This window comes from Struthio camelus, chromosome 1, assembly GCF_040807025.1.
Source record: "Struthio camelus isolate bStrCam1 chromosome 1, bStrCam1.hap1, whole genome shotgun sequence".
Classification (NCBI taxonomy): Eukaryota; Metazoa; Chordata; class Aves; order Struthioniformes; family Struthionidae; genus Struthio; species Struthio camelus.
Genome location: NC_090942.1, coordinates 149,352,603 through 149,370,451, shown reverse-complemented (window position 1 = coordinate 149,370,451; position 17,849 = coordinate 149,352,603).

Here is a 17,849-nt window from a genome sequence, read left to right as displayed (position 1 = left end):
CCATTTTCCATGCAATTATTATTCAAATTTCTTTAAAGTGTTCATGAGGTTTTCCAGAAGCTATCAGGATGCATTTTTTCCTATAGATCTTTTTATTGTAATTGTTACAATAGCTTTATGCTTGCTAAGAAAATTGCAAGCTGCAGTTCTCCTTAATTATTTATTCCTTTTGGTTTGAGCAGACAAATATTGCAAGACATACATAGACAATTTCTGTTCTCTGCCTCTCACAGTGAGATGGACTCTGTTGCAGGAAAGGAGCCAGGGACAAAACTCAGGGAGGTCTAGTCATTGACACCATAATTATGAGCAATCAATGCAAGGATACATTTGAAAAAGAGAAGTGATATCTTGAGATGTTTGAGGAGATATGGAAATGTAAGTGCCGTTACAGAAGTACTGGTTACACAGTGTGTGAAATACATACATTTCTTGTCAGTTATGTTTAGAAAACATAAATTGAATTTGAAAAAGTGGGGAAAGAGTAAGATGGTAAGACAGTGAGGATCATATCATACGAGAGGAGATTAAAATAATTTGATTTATCTGATTTGACAAAGTCTAGGCCAGGAGGGATTATGATGACTGCTTACCAGAGAGGTAGAATGGCTTGTAAGAAAGACTTAAGGAATAGTACTGGCACAAGGAACAGAGGGGTTTAAATTGGCCGCAGGAAAAGTGCGGCAGTCAGTCAGAAGACTGATCCTAAATGCTACAGCAATAATACTCCAGAACAAGCTTTCAGGCCATCTGGGGAGAAAAGGAGGGAAGAAAAGAGGAAAAGCCCTAAGTAATTTTCAGGTAGAACATAAGAAGCTTACAAATTGGATAAAAATGGCATGGCTGCCTGACTCTGTACCAGTGAAGAGCCAGGTGGTTCCAGCCCTGCATCCCACCTTTGCGTTTCAAGGCAGATTGAAAGCACAGGCCAACCGCTGTGGTTGCTGTACAAGTGCTGTGGTGTGCCCCTGCCTGTGCTAGCAGCTAAAAGCAGACCTATGCTGCAATAGCAACGGATGGATGTGGTGACCCCAGACTTTCTTCTCCCCATTACATGGTGTTCTGCTCATGCCTTCACCAGGTCTGAGCTGGGAACCATCTTGGTACCTCTGAAGGAAATTTCTTTCCCAAGGTTCATGGGAAGGAATGAAATAATGGGAGGGATTTTTAGGTTTTTTTTTTTTTCAATTGCAGGAACAAATGGGGAGGATTAGTCTTTGGTGACCAAAAGAAAAAGGACTTTAAATCCAATATTCTTCAATTCATAATTTTCTGCAACTAAAAATAGTCAACTAGCAATATATTTTGGTTGACATTACTGGGATGGGTAAAGCAATCTTATACAAACCAATGAGTCTATTACTATCAGCTTACAAAGAATAATGACTACTTCTCTTCAGCTGACCTCACTCAAATGGCAAGTTCAACCGATCAGAATTAAACAGGTTTTTAAACATAGAAGAGCTTTTTACGGCTGTAAATTTGAATAGAATAAATGTGTACTAAAAATAAACCAGAGTTAATACCGCATACTGCTCCCAATACAACTGTTTTCAGGGTCTTGACCACATTCAAACCCACTGAAAATGTTAATGTTGTTAGAAAAACTCCCCGAGTGAGTGACAAACTCTGATATCATACATTGCATATTTCATTTATATCAAGTTTGGAGTACAGAGTTCATCTAGATACAGGTGGTACTTGGATATAAATTGCTTGTGAATACTTGCAGAGTCTAAACAAACTTGAACTATAAATTCTTATTCACAGTATTATATCTGGTATAAGTGGTTGGGTTTAACTCATCTCCCCTTGATAAATCTCTTTGGCCAAAAGTCCTGCCAAACAGCCAGTTTAGGCATTTTTTCTCTCGGGAGAAGGTGGTGTGCTAGGAAGGAATAAGAGTCTATCTCAGAAGAACACCCACAGGAAAGAAGATTAACACCTTATATTAAGTGTCATATATTTTTTTACTAAATGGTTATAGACAAATATGCATTTAGCCTTTGCTACTATTATAGTTGCCTTAAGAACACATTTATCTACTTATTCTATAATCAAAGAAACTACCTTTACTTAGCTGTATATGAAATCAAGTTGCTATTCAAAATTTATTTTTATTCTTTTTAAATAAAAATATATCCTTTCTCAGAGCAAATTTTCCCTATTGCAGGCCAAAGGCCAGAACAAGGTCTGCACGCTACTTCAGTTCTCCAAAGAAACCTTATATCTTGGTTTCAGTGACACACCTTTTAAGGAGCTTGGGCAGAGGAACAGAGCCAGGTAGCATAGCATCATATTGGGAAGTTAAAATAAAGAGCATAGTTATTGCAATATTTTTAATTTATTAATGACAGCAGTTTATCAATTATTAACCTCCACATAGAACTATGTCTAAACATGCTTAAGAGTTTCACCTTGAAGGTGTTCAAAGTATATGAGCCTCTTTCTTTATGACTCCTCATGTGCCTTGCAGACTCACTGGATTGTCTGTCAGATTACCTGTTTCATTCTACAGAGAAAAATTCATCAAGCAAAAATCAGCTTGGCATCACTAGAAGGATTATGAGAGCTCTACGCTTTCTCTGTGTCGACAAAATAACCAAAAGCATGCTTTTTTGGTTCTTTCTTTCTGATTCTCACTTCTGTTGTCACTCTTCTCTACTCATGATGTCCTAATGTTGCCACTTCGAAAGTCACCAGTGAATCATCCAATGTAGACAAAATTTCATTTTCTATTGAAGGAACTTGAAAAAGCACAAAGCATGACTTCTCAAATATTTAACACCTTCTGCCATTCCAAGTCTTCACTCTTTCAGGCTTTTTCAGGAAAGAGCTGCAATATGATTTTACAAAATCCTTGGTTTGAATCTTCCTAGAATAACCGATCAATAAATCAGAGGTAGAATCAATTTATAGCTCTTATTACCATTTCGTGCCATAACAAACCACTTGCATAACCAGGCCATCTAACAGGGAGCAGGATGCACAGGACTGCTAACATTTTACAGGTACTATGCATCTTCTCAAGCACATGCAAATAAGTCCAGAATACAGCTGAGGCCTAAGCTTGTTACCTGTATCACTCCTATCAATAGTTTGTGTAACATTCCTTTGCAACAAGCTGTGCTAAGAAGAAGCTCCTCTCATTGTTTAATTAATTAGTCATAGAAATATGAGTCCATAAGTAGCATGTCTCCAAACACATTCAAAAATCCTGCTATATCACAGAACTTTTCAGTGCGATAACAACCCAAAGAGAAGGTGTCAGTATGGCTTATAGTACCATCCAGAATGACATGGAACAAATAGATCCATCAGTCCAGAGATACCACTTTTATCCTGTACATAACTCTCCAAAATGACCTAAAAATAAAAAAACAAAAAAATACTTGCTATATTGGTATAGCGCAGTTTTGCTCAGTAGGAGTTTATCATTCCTTCAGTGAGTTCTTCATAGACTCGCCTCTTTCCGATCTCTGTAAACAAGGGGATTGAATAATTTGTTCATCACGAACAGAGAAAATATCAGGAGCCGGCTTCTCCACTACGTTGTGTCTTCCATTGCAGAATGAATGTAAACAGCATTTTTATTAGATGGCATTTTTCCTTCTCCAGAGGATATGAGCATCTTAAAAAGGCATAGAGGAATCTGGTATTACATATTCTTTATGTAGAGAGAATTGTCATTTCTTTTAATTATTCTTATGACACAAGCCAGAAATGAAGCATCAAACACGTTAATTACACTCCTATTTCAAGACCGGATTCTGTCTCAAAAGCTGAGCCAGAACTCCTTTAGCAGTCCATGGCAACACTTGACCTTCTAGGTTTTCCTTTTCAGAGGTTCAATTCCAGGACCATAAAACCTGAATTATATATTGTTTCCCAAACTTTCCCAGAGCATATCTTTGTCAGAAATAACTTCCTACGGTTATTCCTATTTTTAAATGTTCAGAAAGTCATCTCTATCATAATGATGGAGGCAATATATCTAGATAGCTGTTTTAATATGTACTGTGCTACGAAGGTAAAATGTAAGCCAATTTAATTAGCATGTAATTGACTGTTACTTCATATGCTGTTGTTTCACCGATCTCTTTTATTCAGCTGTGACCTGCTTTCCCTCTCACTCTTCTATCTTTTTTTTTTCAGCCTAGTTGTTCACCAAAACACAGCACAAACAATGACAACAGAACAGAGGAAGCAGAGCTCTCTCAAGTGCGCGGAGAAAGGGCAGTGAGCACTGGCAACATTTCTCTGAGCTTGCCATCCTGATTTCCAGCATTTTAATGAAGCATAGAAAAGTAAATCTTAGTCATGAAATAATTCTGGAAATAGCTGAAGCCAGTGTAATAGCTGCAAGGATATGTCTTTGAAAATCTGTGAATAGCCTTCTGTTTATATTGCTGAAAAAATGGGAAATGCTCCTTTCCTGTGAGAAAGTCGTAAAGGAGATTTTATCTCCCTAAGCAATGTACTCCCGTGCTTACCTGCCTAAACTACTCAAGAGTGGTTTTAGTCCCTTAAAAATTTCTTATGGCTCATAAGAAGTAGTAAACTGATGTCCTGAAAAAATGAACCTTCTCTTTTCATCACAAGAAAGTTTAAAAAAATCCAAGTAAGCAAAAATACATTTAAAAAAAACACATACACAAGCATCTGTAATACAAGGTTTCCTAACTTGCCTGTTCTTATATGATTATAATTACGCTTCTATTTTTTTTCACTTAAACACAAGCACAAGAAACACTGGAAAAGCAGGCCACCTATCTAAATGCCATCCTTTGTAAGGATAAAACGCAAGTATGAGGACAACACAGGACAAAAGACCTTGTTGCATATGGAAGATCTCATGGTTTCCGTGTTTATTTGTACACCTGTTTTCTACTTCAGATGTTTCAATGGTATGTGCTGTTTCTAAGAAAAAGCCCATGTCAGGCAATGCTGCAGGACTGATTTTTAGGCATGAATAGGATAAAACAAGAGTGGAAGAGATTTTGCATAAGGTATAACACGGAAGAAAAGCTCTATCTTTTGAGAGCAAAGACAAACAGTAACTCAGATTTATTACGGTCCTGAGAAATTGCTCACTGCATTTTATTGCTGGTTTACCCTTTAATTACTGTCAGCTTTATATTGTGTCAGCTAAAATGATTGTGGTGGGAAATCTCCAGAAGTAAGATTCAGAGAGCCTATATCTGATTTCAGGAATGTAACACAGGTGACTTACTCTCCCAGGTCAGAAGCTCCTGACTTCCAAAGTAATTATTAAAAAAGACTGGCATCACACCTTAGTTAGCTAGCTGTGAAAAAATTTGGATGTAACTCTCAGGTCTTCTTGCTGATGCTAGAGCTGGCCAGGGTTTGTCAGCCTTGGAAACTGGAAAGCTCAGCTGAAATCATCTGAATACCGTAACAGGTACCATATTAGGCACCATAGCAGGCACACTGAATACAGATGTGGGTGCTACAAACACCCACTAGTTAAAACATCATTTGCAGTAGACTGACAAGCCTAATTTATTAGAGTGCCATGAGTATACCCCAAAGGAACAGAACTTGAATGAAAAATGTGAAGGGAGTAAAGGGCAGTTATTTGGACTCTGGCTGCACATAGTCAAAAGGAGCTCCAGCATTTCCTGAGGATGCAGCTCATTCCATTGTAAGGGTATGACATGTCATAAACCTGCCCTCTTAAGATTTTGAAAAACTCAGTATCAAATCCTTTGAAACATGTGCCAAAAACCAATTTGAAGTGCTGGAAGGCAATGATAAATGAACAATGTAGCTGTAGAGTTACTAGTTCCTATTAATAGCCAGAGGGGACATACTCAGTGAATTTCAGAAATGTGATTCTTGACACATCTCCATAGGCTTGTGAAAAAAGGAAAGGTCTGTGTGAGTTTTTCCTGCTTTTTAGGGGATTGTACTTCAGTCTCTTTCAACCTTGTAATGAGTATAAGTCAAAGCTCACTGCAAGAAATATGGCAGCCATTAAAACACGTATGATAATTACTACCACCTCTCTTAGGCTTTAAACTGGGTCCTAAAAATAACCTGTATGTGATCTCCACCTGTTTGCAGAAGGTAAGGGTTTATGTGAGTGGGAGAAGGAAAAAGACTGTTTTGTTGTTCTGCATGTTAAGACTAAATGGAGACAGAGTTTTCAGGCAAAAATACCAGTATCTCCACAAACCTTCCTATTATAAAATAATTTTTGTCTATTTAATAATGTATGTTTGTTGTGTTACAAGCTAACGCAGTCATTAGTTAAAGACAAAGAGCTACAGTAACCAGGATAATTATATTTAAGATGCCACTGCTGATGGTATGAATAATTCTGCTGACAGGGCTCTTACTTCTGATTTATGCTCTAATACTTTTCTGAGAGATAGTGCACTATTGAAGTGAGGTTTTTTGTGGGCTTTTTGCTTTTGTTTTTCCGTGGAGAACCATAGTTGTGAGTCCTAGCCAGTTACAATTATTAGAGACTACCTGGTAGTTTTTGTAAGCAAAAGGGTGCAAGCTACAATATTATCTTGATGTAATGTTCTCCTGACTACCTATATATGCCTGTGAACATTTAACTGGACACACTACTCTTCATCTCCTGCCCTGAGCTTGTTTTTGAACCAGCACAGGCTACTGTTTATGTGAACATCACACGATTTATCTCACCGGTGAAAAGTGAGTTCATCTGGGGCCTTACTAAAACATGCAGCAGGCTGAAAGCATGCTAGGCAAGAGAGAGCAGACTGGGACAAGGCCCCTTCTTTGGCACACGGGGCTAAAACCAGAAGATTACAAAGGAATGATAAGCTATACATCTGTGTCCAAAAGCATATGTGCAACTGCTTGCACACTGATCTGTTCTCGCTATGCGGCTCTGCCAGTGTGCTATACCTATGGAGTAATGTAAGCATATCTCAGATAGCCTTAAATTAGCTAGCCTGGATACCAATTCAGGAACACCGAGATTAGCCCCAGCTGCAAAACTCATCTGCAAAGCTACATATAGGCTCAAGCACGGTCTTTAAATACCCAAGGTAGCTAGCTGAAGTTGCTTTAAGTATGGCTATGTTACAATACAAGCACAGAAATAGGCAAGCAAGGGCAGGTCATCAAAGGTATGTGAGCTCCTCACTTTTATTCAGATTGCTGCTTAATGAACCATGGAAATTTGTGGGAAGCTGGGGGTCTATAGAGGCATCTAACATCTCTGTGGTGCTTGGCTGCAGTGACCACTGTAACAGACTGAATCTGACACACAAAGAGCCTTCCCAAAGCAAAACAGGTCCAAGCGTGATTCTGGAGCTGAGCTGCTAAACTTCTCTTCTGGCTTTGGGCTACATGTGAAAGGAGCAGAGAAGCATTTACAGAAGAGCCTGAGTGTTTTGTGACCTAAACACCCTTGCCTTTCAGGAAGTTTAAGGCATTTGAACACCTAAATGATTTTTGAAATGCAAATTGAATTCTAAGAAACATATGCTCTGTCTGCACTTTAAAATGAATGTGGCAGATTTGATCTAGATAGCAGGGGCAGCAAGAGCAAAAAGGATGGGATGGTTTCAGCAGTAACATGTGCTACTAGAAAGCCACATACAGACTTAGCTCCTCAAGGTAAGAGTAGGCAACTTGGTTGCTAGCTCAGATAAAGCCTGAGCTGACCTATCTTCACTGCTTTTCCTAAGCCAGGAGCCTAAAATGGCCAATGTTTATGTGCAAGCAGTACTGCTACATTTATACTAGTAAATTAAGCAGTGCAATCCTCTGTGCTGTTAAATTGTTAGAATGATCTCTGGAACATTTCTGGCCCACGCTGATCAGGGCCATACAAATGATTCCCAAGCATGATTCAGGAGCCAGAAGGTGCTAGGGACCATCCTCAACTTGCATGCAGCCTGTACACAGACAAACTGCTTAGGTGAATAAGAGATACAAACATTCAGTGCAGATTGACATCAACGCCCAGGACTGTTCCTAGGCACGTTTTATTTACTACTGTAAATACAGCTTTGAACATAGCGTGTTCATTTTGCTCTACACACATCCTAGACATTTCAGGTGCCTATTAAAACGTTTACTCCTTGATGTTTGCACAGCTTTCTCACTTCATATCTTGCCACTTTTCACCAGCCTGGAGAGACTGTTGTGATCAGCTTTCATCTGTCCAAATAACTCCATATTTAATTGGTATTATCTCCCTCCAGCTGCAAAGAGAAGTCAGTAACATACCTTATACACACACAGCACTGCTCTTCTGCAGGGCTACTTTATATGCTATGAAATCTGGGAGAGCTCTCCAGTGGTTAAAATTCCTGGACATTCACAACAGTACGTTGAAATAAGACTTGGGTGCACAGCCCACACATGAACCACAATGTATTCTGGCTGGTTGTCAGTCAGGACAAGCAGCAGACTGAGATTTGAGATCTTGAAGAAGTAAGTGTACTGCAACTCACAATAGAACTAAAGAAGCAACCTAAGGAGCCATATCTTATCTCTTTTTTATTTGGAGGCCAGAAAAAACGTTTCTTAGTATGACCGAGTTTAAAGGGAAACGAAAACTACAACATCTTAATCATCTTAAAGCTCAACGTATTTATCATCTTAAAGCTCCTAGAAACTCATGAAAGGCAAATTATGTTGCCTGGAAATGTTAAAATCATCTCCTATTTTGTATGAAAACATGGTCATAAAAATGGAAATAAACCCCTCAGGGCACAATCCTGGGAGAAATAATAACACGAACCTGGGTTATAAATGGAAAGGGATTTTCATTGTACTGCAGGGGATTTAGTGAAGGGTTTCCCATTAATGTTAATAGGAGGCACATGGATGAATCCCCACACACTGAACTGGAAATTTAGCCCTTCTTGTTGAATGTTCTTCTGAAAAACAGCCAGTTTAGTTCTGATTGTGCATCCAGACAGAGGCAGGGATGAAAAGGGTTAATTGCGTTCTGACATTTTAGTTGAACTGAGGACACAACGTAAGTATGAAGCATCTTTTAAGAATTCTAGGAGGCAAGTGCCTGCTTCCCTGCAGACATAGGATCCCTCGCTCCACAGCTCTCTGCCAATACCGATGTGAATCTCATTTAGACTAGATGAGATTAACCTCAGACTTCATTGCCCATGCAAACAAGACAACCTAAGTGCACTAACATATAGGCTAATTACTTTTATCAAAACATAAATGCTTCTCTCTGCAGAGCTTTTAAGCAAATTACAAACCAAAATGAACATAAAGCACAAAATGAGCTATTCTATTGTAAAAATCTGGGGGTTTTATGTCATTCTTCAAGCTTTTTATGCCATGTTATGTATAGAAATGCGGACTATAAAGTGCTTTGTTGCAATCCCCATTCATTGTATTTTTTCAGTTGAAGTTTGTCTTTTTATAGCCTGAGAGGGAAACCTGAAATATTGAAGTGAATTCTGGACTACTGAAATAAATTACAAATTTCCTGCTCTTTTTGAAAAAGTTGGGATTTCACCCACTTCCTTCTTGTGCGTCCAAAAGTGAGGGGAGGTTAACAATGGAAAAGAAAAAATAAAGCTAGCGAAGGCAATAATAGTAGGGCATGCCAGCTGGAGATCTGACCTTACACATAACTATGGGAAAGCCCAGTCTTAAAATTTACCATGGACTCTGAGGCTGCTTTTTCTGCCTTGTGATTATGCAGTAGTACCATATTCCTTTTGACATCACTTTAGGAAACAGGACAGGTTAAGTGCAACATGTTTGCAAATTATGCAAATTACTATAATTTTGAAATTGTGGGGATGGAGGGGCAGCTGATACACTGGAGGACAGGACTGTGAATCAGGGGGACCTCGACAGGCTTGAGAAATGGGCTGACAGGAACCTCATGAAAGTCAGCAAAGGCAAAAAGTACTGCAGCTGGGACAGGAGGGACACAAGTTGCTAGAGAGCAGCTCTGCAGAAAAGGACCTGGGGTCCTTGTGGACAGCAAGCTGAACATGGGCTATCAGTGTGCCCAGTCACAAAGGCCAACCACATCCTTGGCTGAACTAGCAAAACTGCAGCCAGCAAGTCAAGTGATTGTTCTCCTCCGTTGAGAACCTGAGAGGCTGGTACATCCAGTTCTGGGCTCCCCAGTATAAGGGAGATTTTGACAAACTTATGCATGTCCAGAGAAGGATAAGTGAGTGGTCCTGGAGCACATGATATAAAAGAAGTAAAAGTAGGTGAACTTATTCAGACTAAAAAGAGTAAACTAAGTGGGGATTTAACTGCTCTCTTCCAGTATGTAAAGGAGGGTTACAGAGGAGACAAAGCCAAACTCTTCCCAGAGGCCCACAGCAAAAGGACAAGAGGCAACAGTCACAAGCTGCCACAGAAATTCTGACTGGATATAAGAAAAAAATAAAATCACAGTGAGGATTGTGAAACACTGGGACAGGCTGCCAGGAGATGCTGTGTGATCTCCATCCTTGGAGGTTTTCAGAACTGGACTGGACAAGGCTCTGAGCAACCTGATCTAGCTTTGAAGCTAGTGCTGCTTTGAGCAGGGGGGCAGACTAGAGACCTCCAGAGGTCCCTTCTAACCTAAATTACTCTATAATTCTATGTGTTGTTTAAAATATTGCTCAATTACATAAACAATTCTGCAAATAAGAGACTTTAATATAACCTTTATAAAGGTCTGGCCTGAGCTAGGAGCTAGGTGTTTGTGTTATTGTGGTATTGTGTTTAATAATGGGTAATATTCAGCCAGAAAAAGTATCAATTCACACGCATGGATCTTGCCTTAGCAATACTTTTTAATCACTTTGCACCTGTAGCTCTACAGCCTACTACTAGTACATAGTAATGTAAATAACATCAAACCGTCACATTTTGAAAGTGGCCAGGAAAAGCCCAAAGGGTTTACCTCATGAGCTCTTTCAAGTAGCCTTTAGAAGCTTTCCTAAAGTGAAATTTTATCAAATAACAAAGCCTCTGCTATAGTTTCTATTCCTTGTTTCCTTGACTTTTTTTCTAGTGGGAAATACAAAGGGTGGAGAGGTGTAGGTGTCTCTCCCTGTACCCTCTGTAAGCTGTCCCCCACCTCCTCCAAGGGTTTGTTACCAGTGAGCCAGAGACAAGAGGCCCGACTCCAAGACAGCACAGCTGCACAACCTGCTAAGACAGCTGAGGAGATTGTTAAGCTATGTGAAAAAGCCTGCAGAGCACAGGTAAGGAAGATCAGAAAGGTAAAATTACAGACAGCTTAGATTGCTGAGACAGGATCATTAGTAGCTCGGGATTTAAGAAGAAAGAATATAAAATCCTCAAGGACAAAGCAAAGGAGATGCTCGATGATAGCAGCTGACCAACACTGAGGATCCATTTCAGGCAGCAAAAAAGTCTGACCCTTCTCCTCCTGATTAATGCCTGCCTGGCCAGCAAAGGCTCTCTGTGTCTTATTATTGGGGTGGTGAGTATAACAAGCCTGGCAGCTTATTACGTCCTAGTTATCTTTGGGCATGCTGGTGAAGATATAATTATCTTAAACTTTCAAGCTGAATATACCCTGCTTACAAGGTTTCTGCACATGGCTAAAGATGTGCTAATGGGTGCCCCAAAGGGGCACTGTCGCAGGAGTAAAGTTTTAAAGGTGTGTAGCACTGTCTGGTTTTGAATTTGGGAGTTGGAAAAATGAGCCTTTTAATCTGTCAACTTACTAACCAGCTTGAACTGATGCAAAAGCATGCATGCTGTGTGGACAAATCCCCTAGGACTATTCATACTACTGTCACTTACGGTTTTCTATGTGGTTTTTGTGCCCGGATATTTTGTAATTAATGTCACCTACACAGGCAACTGAAACTAGCATTTCTCCAGGGCTTTCGAGACAGAGCTACTCAGTTCCTTTCTTTTTACAAACTATGAGCAGTGAGCCACGAAACTAAGAGCAGCAGCATGGTTTTAGGCAATGTATGCATAGCTGATTGCAGTTTTTACGTTATTACTCCTTAGCAAAATTGCTGGTATTCAGTTTATACTAGCAGAACTCCTGGAACTTGAAAATATTTGCAGGAAGAAAGTGGTAGTAATGTCCAAATTACCGGAACCTGAACAGTTCATCAATGTTGATTGCACATGTTCAGTGACCACCACAGTCTGGGCCACCAAAAGGATCATTTCAGCCTCCGGAGAAACAGCTCTCTGTGACTTCCTCAGCGTTATACTAGAATTCTCTGCTGGGCTCTTGTTCTTTGTTAAGGAAGTAGCATTGCAAACACGTTCCTCCCCATTAGCTTTTAGACTAACTTATTTGACTTTCCAGATGTTTGGCTTCAATACATATTAGAGCTGTTGCGGTTAAGCAATTAGATGTTGAGTTATCTTGAGAAATCTCCACTTAGGAAACTGGGACAGGTGTAGCAGCGTTGCTCAGACTCGTTAAGAAATTCTCCTAGCAATACTGCCCTTCTTCAGTGTGTCCTTAGACACACTAAGGTCCTTCACAACACTAAGTGTTCCTTCACAACAACTGATGTGAAGCTAGTTACAGTTAAACCCTCACTTGACCAAGTAGTTGGGACCCTCAGTTAGCGGCGGTGTCTCTCTTTGCATGACAAGAGACTGTGGTCGTGAAGTCATCCCAGACTCAATAAGGGGTAAAAAGCTTAGAATTATTATGGTTCCAGATAGCTTCAAAGAGGCTACTCTTCCACATCCATCACCGCAGCTGTCAGTATATTTGTCATACACCTCGTATTTTCCTCCATGTCTACAGCAGTATCTTGCTCATGAGGGGGATCTAAGTTGAAATTTAAATTCTTCAGTTTAAGCTGTCAGGCTGGCTTCCTCCCACTGATTTATAGAGCCAGGTATCATTACTGCTCTGAAAGATGCAAAGGGAGGAAACTGAGCAATTAAGGGAGCCTGTAAAACGCTGTCAAGCTGCTGAGTGGTCTATTTATTTTCCTATTGATCTTATCTTTCTGTCTTTGAGGTACAATAACTCCCTCATCACATTCTTAAAGTTCCCCATGTCACACAGTGCCTTAACCTTTGTAACGCTAAGGACCTCTCATTTGCAATTCTATAGTCTACCTTTCACTCACAGCTCTGTAATCTTTCTCCTAAGCTGCCGTGGCGGTATTTTTCCAGTGTCGTTCTCGTGCTGTTATTCTTGTGCTGTTATTTGCTTGGTCTTGCACCTTTAAACTCAGATATTACTGTTATGTTGGGTTTCTCATAGGAAATGATTGCCCTCAAGTGAGAAATGGCCCCTTTTTCCTACACATTGTTATGTAGCTTTTAGTCTATACTGGAGGAAAAACAAGAGTTAGTGGATAACATAGTACATAATAGCCATTTCTATATCTGGTAAGTTTTACCCAATAATATATATGCACAATGCCTAGACAATGACCTCACCTTCTGTGAAGAAGGTGTCCCAGATGCTACCCTGAAGTCAGCATTTGCACTGTAGACTGCTAAATAAAAGTCTGTTTTTACTTATATGATACGTGTTGCTGGCATCTTTTATTTTTAATTAAGTTATAGGATATTGTGAAGCCGTTGGGACAGGAATTGTCTTTTCCCATGTGCTAGTTTGGCACCTAGTATCCTAGGCACTAAATCTGACCAGAATTTTCCAGTGGAACCACCACAGAGCTATGGTACTTGTATAAGCCTTTGCCTCATTAACAATCCATTCAGTTTGGGTAAAAAGTATTATTTTACTTCTATTACTGTGAACTTTCAGATACTGAAAAAGTTCAGAGCATCTGAAATCTCAAGTCCTTTCTGTACATAGTATTTTTAGTGCAAGTAGCACCATACTGTTACTTCTTGGACTGGCTATCAGGACTCGGGTGGCTGAAGTGATGCAGCTCACTCAGACATCTTTCCATCTGTGCTGCAATAAATCACTGCACACAGAAATCTCTGTTTCCCAAGGAGTGCCATGCTCAGTCAGCCACATGTAGAACTTACTTGCATACTTTGTGTATATAGATTACTGAGGAAAAAATGAACCCCGCTGAGGACATTTTGTCACAGGAGATGAATGTAAAGCAGGTTGAATGTAAGCACTAACCTAGTGATTTACAGTCTTTAAAATATTCCAAGCTGGATGTTAATATAAACAGCATCACAGTGACCACTGCAGCCTTTTGGGCTACTGTGGCTTGAGCCAAATGCATTTAAAGACAGCCTGCAGTTAGCAGATCTGAAGGTGCGGAGACAATCCTGGTGCAAACAGGAATGACTCTCCTTTGGAATCAGGGAGTCACAGGGAAAGATGGAGCTCAGGAATCTCCCTTGCTCATCCCTTTTTCCTAGGTCTGATCAGCTACAGTGGTATCATTCCTGAAAAATGTGTGTTAAACACTGTGAATCAAGCTTCCATACATTAATACTTTCTAAACTGTTTTCGTGATTTGGAAAAGAATGACTAGATTTCATCTCATTAGATTCACCAGAGCAAGGAGAAAGGAAAATTTGAGCAGCTATAGATTATTTCTTTTTACGTTTGGAATGCCAGGACTCATACCTGGATTAAATATGCTTCCTGGTAGCATTTTAACTGAGCTCAAGCTATGCCTGATGCTAAAAGAAAAAAGAAGCATAAAATTAAGAGACTGAACATTCAAAATATCATTTGTTTTTTCTTTCTCTGACAAGGTGCTTGTACTTATAACCAAACACAATGTCTTCAACAAATAACAAATTTGCACTAGTAAAAAAAAGAAAAAAAAAGAAGAACAAGCAAGACTTCTCTTCAAATGAGGTCGTATCTAGGGAATAGATTTGGGCTAAGAAAATGAGTGGAACACTCTTAATATTTTTTAATTTTTTTAAGAAAAAAAGGAATTAAAAACTAGCTATAACAGGAGCAAACAATTCCTCTTCCTGCAAATCAGACAAAATATTTTGATTCACATTGCAGCAGATGTTTTTGTTTGAGCTGCAATTAATTTTTCCTGTGTATCTTTGTGTGTGGGTATGGGTGACTGTTTAAATGTAGTTTAAAAGATTAAATAAATTTCCTACTCAGCCATCAGAATGAAAAGTCTGTCCAGTTACATGCCCAGCTAAATTTCTGAGTACAAAACTTCTATTCTGAAAAGGGAATCTAGCCCACAGTGGTCAGCGAAAGGTTACTCTTCATATAAAATGATATCTATGATGAAGAGACATGGTACCAGGAATCTTGTTTGCTTTTCCAAACTCTCTCAGCTCTTCCCTGCGCACTCAGCCTTACTATTCTTGCAGCGAACCATGGATCGGCATGACTACACTACCATAACCATGCTTTTTGCAGTTTTACGTAGTGGGCTGGAGTAAAAACAAACCTTCTTTCCTTCATATGTTCACTTACATGAAATGACAGATGCCCAATTGCAATATGCAGAATTATGGTTCCCTGTACAAAATGGGACAGATTCTCTGATCTGCTCTCATCACTTTGCACTGCACTGCAAATATAATCCACACCTAAAGCCTTGTTAGCTGACACAGTAAGTATTATCCCATTGCAAGGATAATCCTTTTGGACACAGACCAAGTCTTAAAGCTTGCCTGGGACTCATTCCTGTGCCATGAATGCAGTAAGGAAAGAAGGGTATTGGCAAATGACAAGAAAATGTAATTAGTGCTTTACCACATCACACGGGGCAACCCCTCCTTCTCCCGCAATGGCTTGTAGCCTGGCTTTAATACAATTGCCAGAAAGACTCCCCCAGTACCTAGCAAGGCATATGCGAGGAGGTGGAGAAGACTGAGCTGGACAGTGTAAGCCTTCTCAATTGACCAATTATTTTCATTATTTTGGGGTATCATGTTTAACTTTAACATGATACTCAGCAAAAAAATAAATAGAAATCTAGCAAAAAAGATTGTATATGTAATAGTCTCTAAAACATTTTGTCAATGTATATTCAGAAGGCTATAACAGAGACCAAGAAATGACAGCCAAAGATTATCAGATAGAATATATATTGAATTCAGGAAGAAAAGAAAAGGAAATCAGGTAGTCCCCAAAACATCAGATAGCATCTTCTTGCCCATATCTCAAATCAGCAAAGTCTTGTAAGGGATGAAGAGTCAGTCCAGGCTGGGTCAGCACCACCTTAATTTCTGCTGTTAGTGAGGCTGGGTGCCAGGCAAACCACAAAAGCCCCAGGAAAACAGCCTCTTCTCTTCTCTAAATGTCAGTAGTGCATTGCCCCCTGAGCAGCTACCTGAGAATCATCAGTAGCAGGGAGACTGCAGGTCACTCCACTCTTTAGCTCTCTTACTCTCCATGATACCAGGTGCTTTGAGAGCAGAGAGATTCTTTAACAGAGAAATGAATGATTCAGATATGGAAATTGGATTCCCGGGTTGCAAATTCCACTGAATTTTCTTTTCAGAGCTGGATAAACTTGTGGGTAGACGGCCAGAAGGGTATTGGAAGAACCCAGCTCTCCATGCAGACTGTATATGAGCTCAAACAAGTCACCTAAGTCTGTTTGTTCATTCTTTTGTCCATAACACAAGAATAATAATCCTTTCTTTCTCACATCTTGTGAGTATGCATTGCTCGGTTTTCTGAAACAAGGACCATCCTGAGCATGAACTGTACTGAACATAAAGACTTTTTGTTTTTACTTATTGTCATCCAAATAATAGCAGTAGCAACAACTGACTGGACACCCTTGGATGAGTTTTAAAGCAGGTGAGGAGAGACCACTTAAACCATTTTCCAATTTGAGTTGCAATACGATCCCATCATAAACTGACGCACTAGTTCTCCCTAGTATTGAAGAAATGCATAATCAAACATATAATGCAAAATTTTTCTCCAAGAAGTCCATTTAGGGCATGGACTTCAGTAGTATAGTGAATTCTTTAAGTGTTGACAATAACTATAGTTTACTGACAGCAGTCAGCAGGTAGGTCTCTGGCTCCTTGCTATGAATCCACTGTGGGAAGCCATACTGGTCTTTCCAATGCATGAGATTTCTTCACACCTGTACAAACACATAAGATCATCCTCTTAAAATATACCGAATAATGCTCATATGGATCTTGGCTTCCACTAATCTTCATGCAAAGCTGTGCATTCAGTGACCTTCATACATACCATCTGAACACTAATGTCTGCTCTGGCTATATATATCGTTGTTAAGCTCATTCTCTTTCTTGGGTGCATGTTAAAAGCCCTCTGTAGTGTGCACAGGTGTTGCAAGTCAGACAGTCCATGTAAGGACAGCAGCAATGCTTCTGAGCATGCAGTATCTGAGCAGCAGCTAGCAGGCCCCCCCACCGAAAAGGTCTATGCAGAATCCCTGCTGTTCTAAAAAAATTGCCAGTGATGTGGAAACCAGAATGCTCACCATTATGAGAGTAATTTTGTTCATTAACTTAACTTTTAAACTTTAAAACTACTGACTGTCCCCCATTTTATCACATAACCACAGCTGAAAGTAGTTGAACTACAAAGTAGTTTTAACAAAAGTGGAAAGCAACTTTGCCCATGTTTTCAGGGAGGCTGTGCCAACATGTGTGAGCTGCCATATGCATTAGAGCAAATGGCTAAGCAGAAAAACTCAAGGAATTTTTATATGAAGCCCGTACACTACATAATCCATACTGTCAAGCAAAATCAAGCTACCCTTTTAGACATGATGTTGTGTTAACATCAGATGCCTGTTTAGGAAAGCTCAGTGCTACAATGCAAAACCTTCTTTGGCATTGCATCATTCTCGTTGCTACAGAGATGTTTTTTCCAGTTAAATGAGGAATATGCTGCCCTGTACTACCACCTCATTTTCTATAGATGCTTATAGCTTCATAAGGTCAGCATGCCTGTGGCATTTGAAGAATTTCTGCTCATA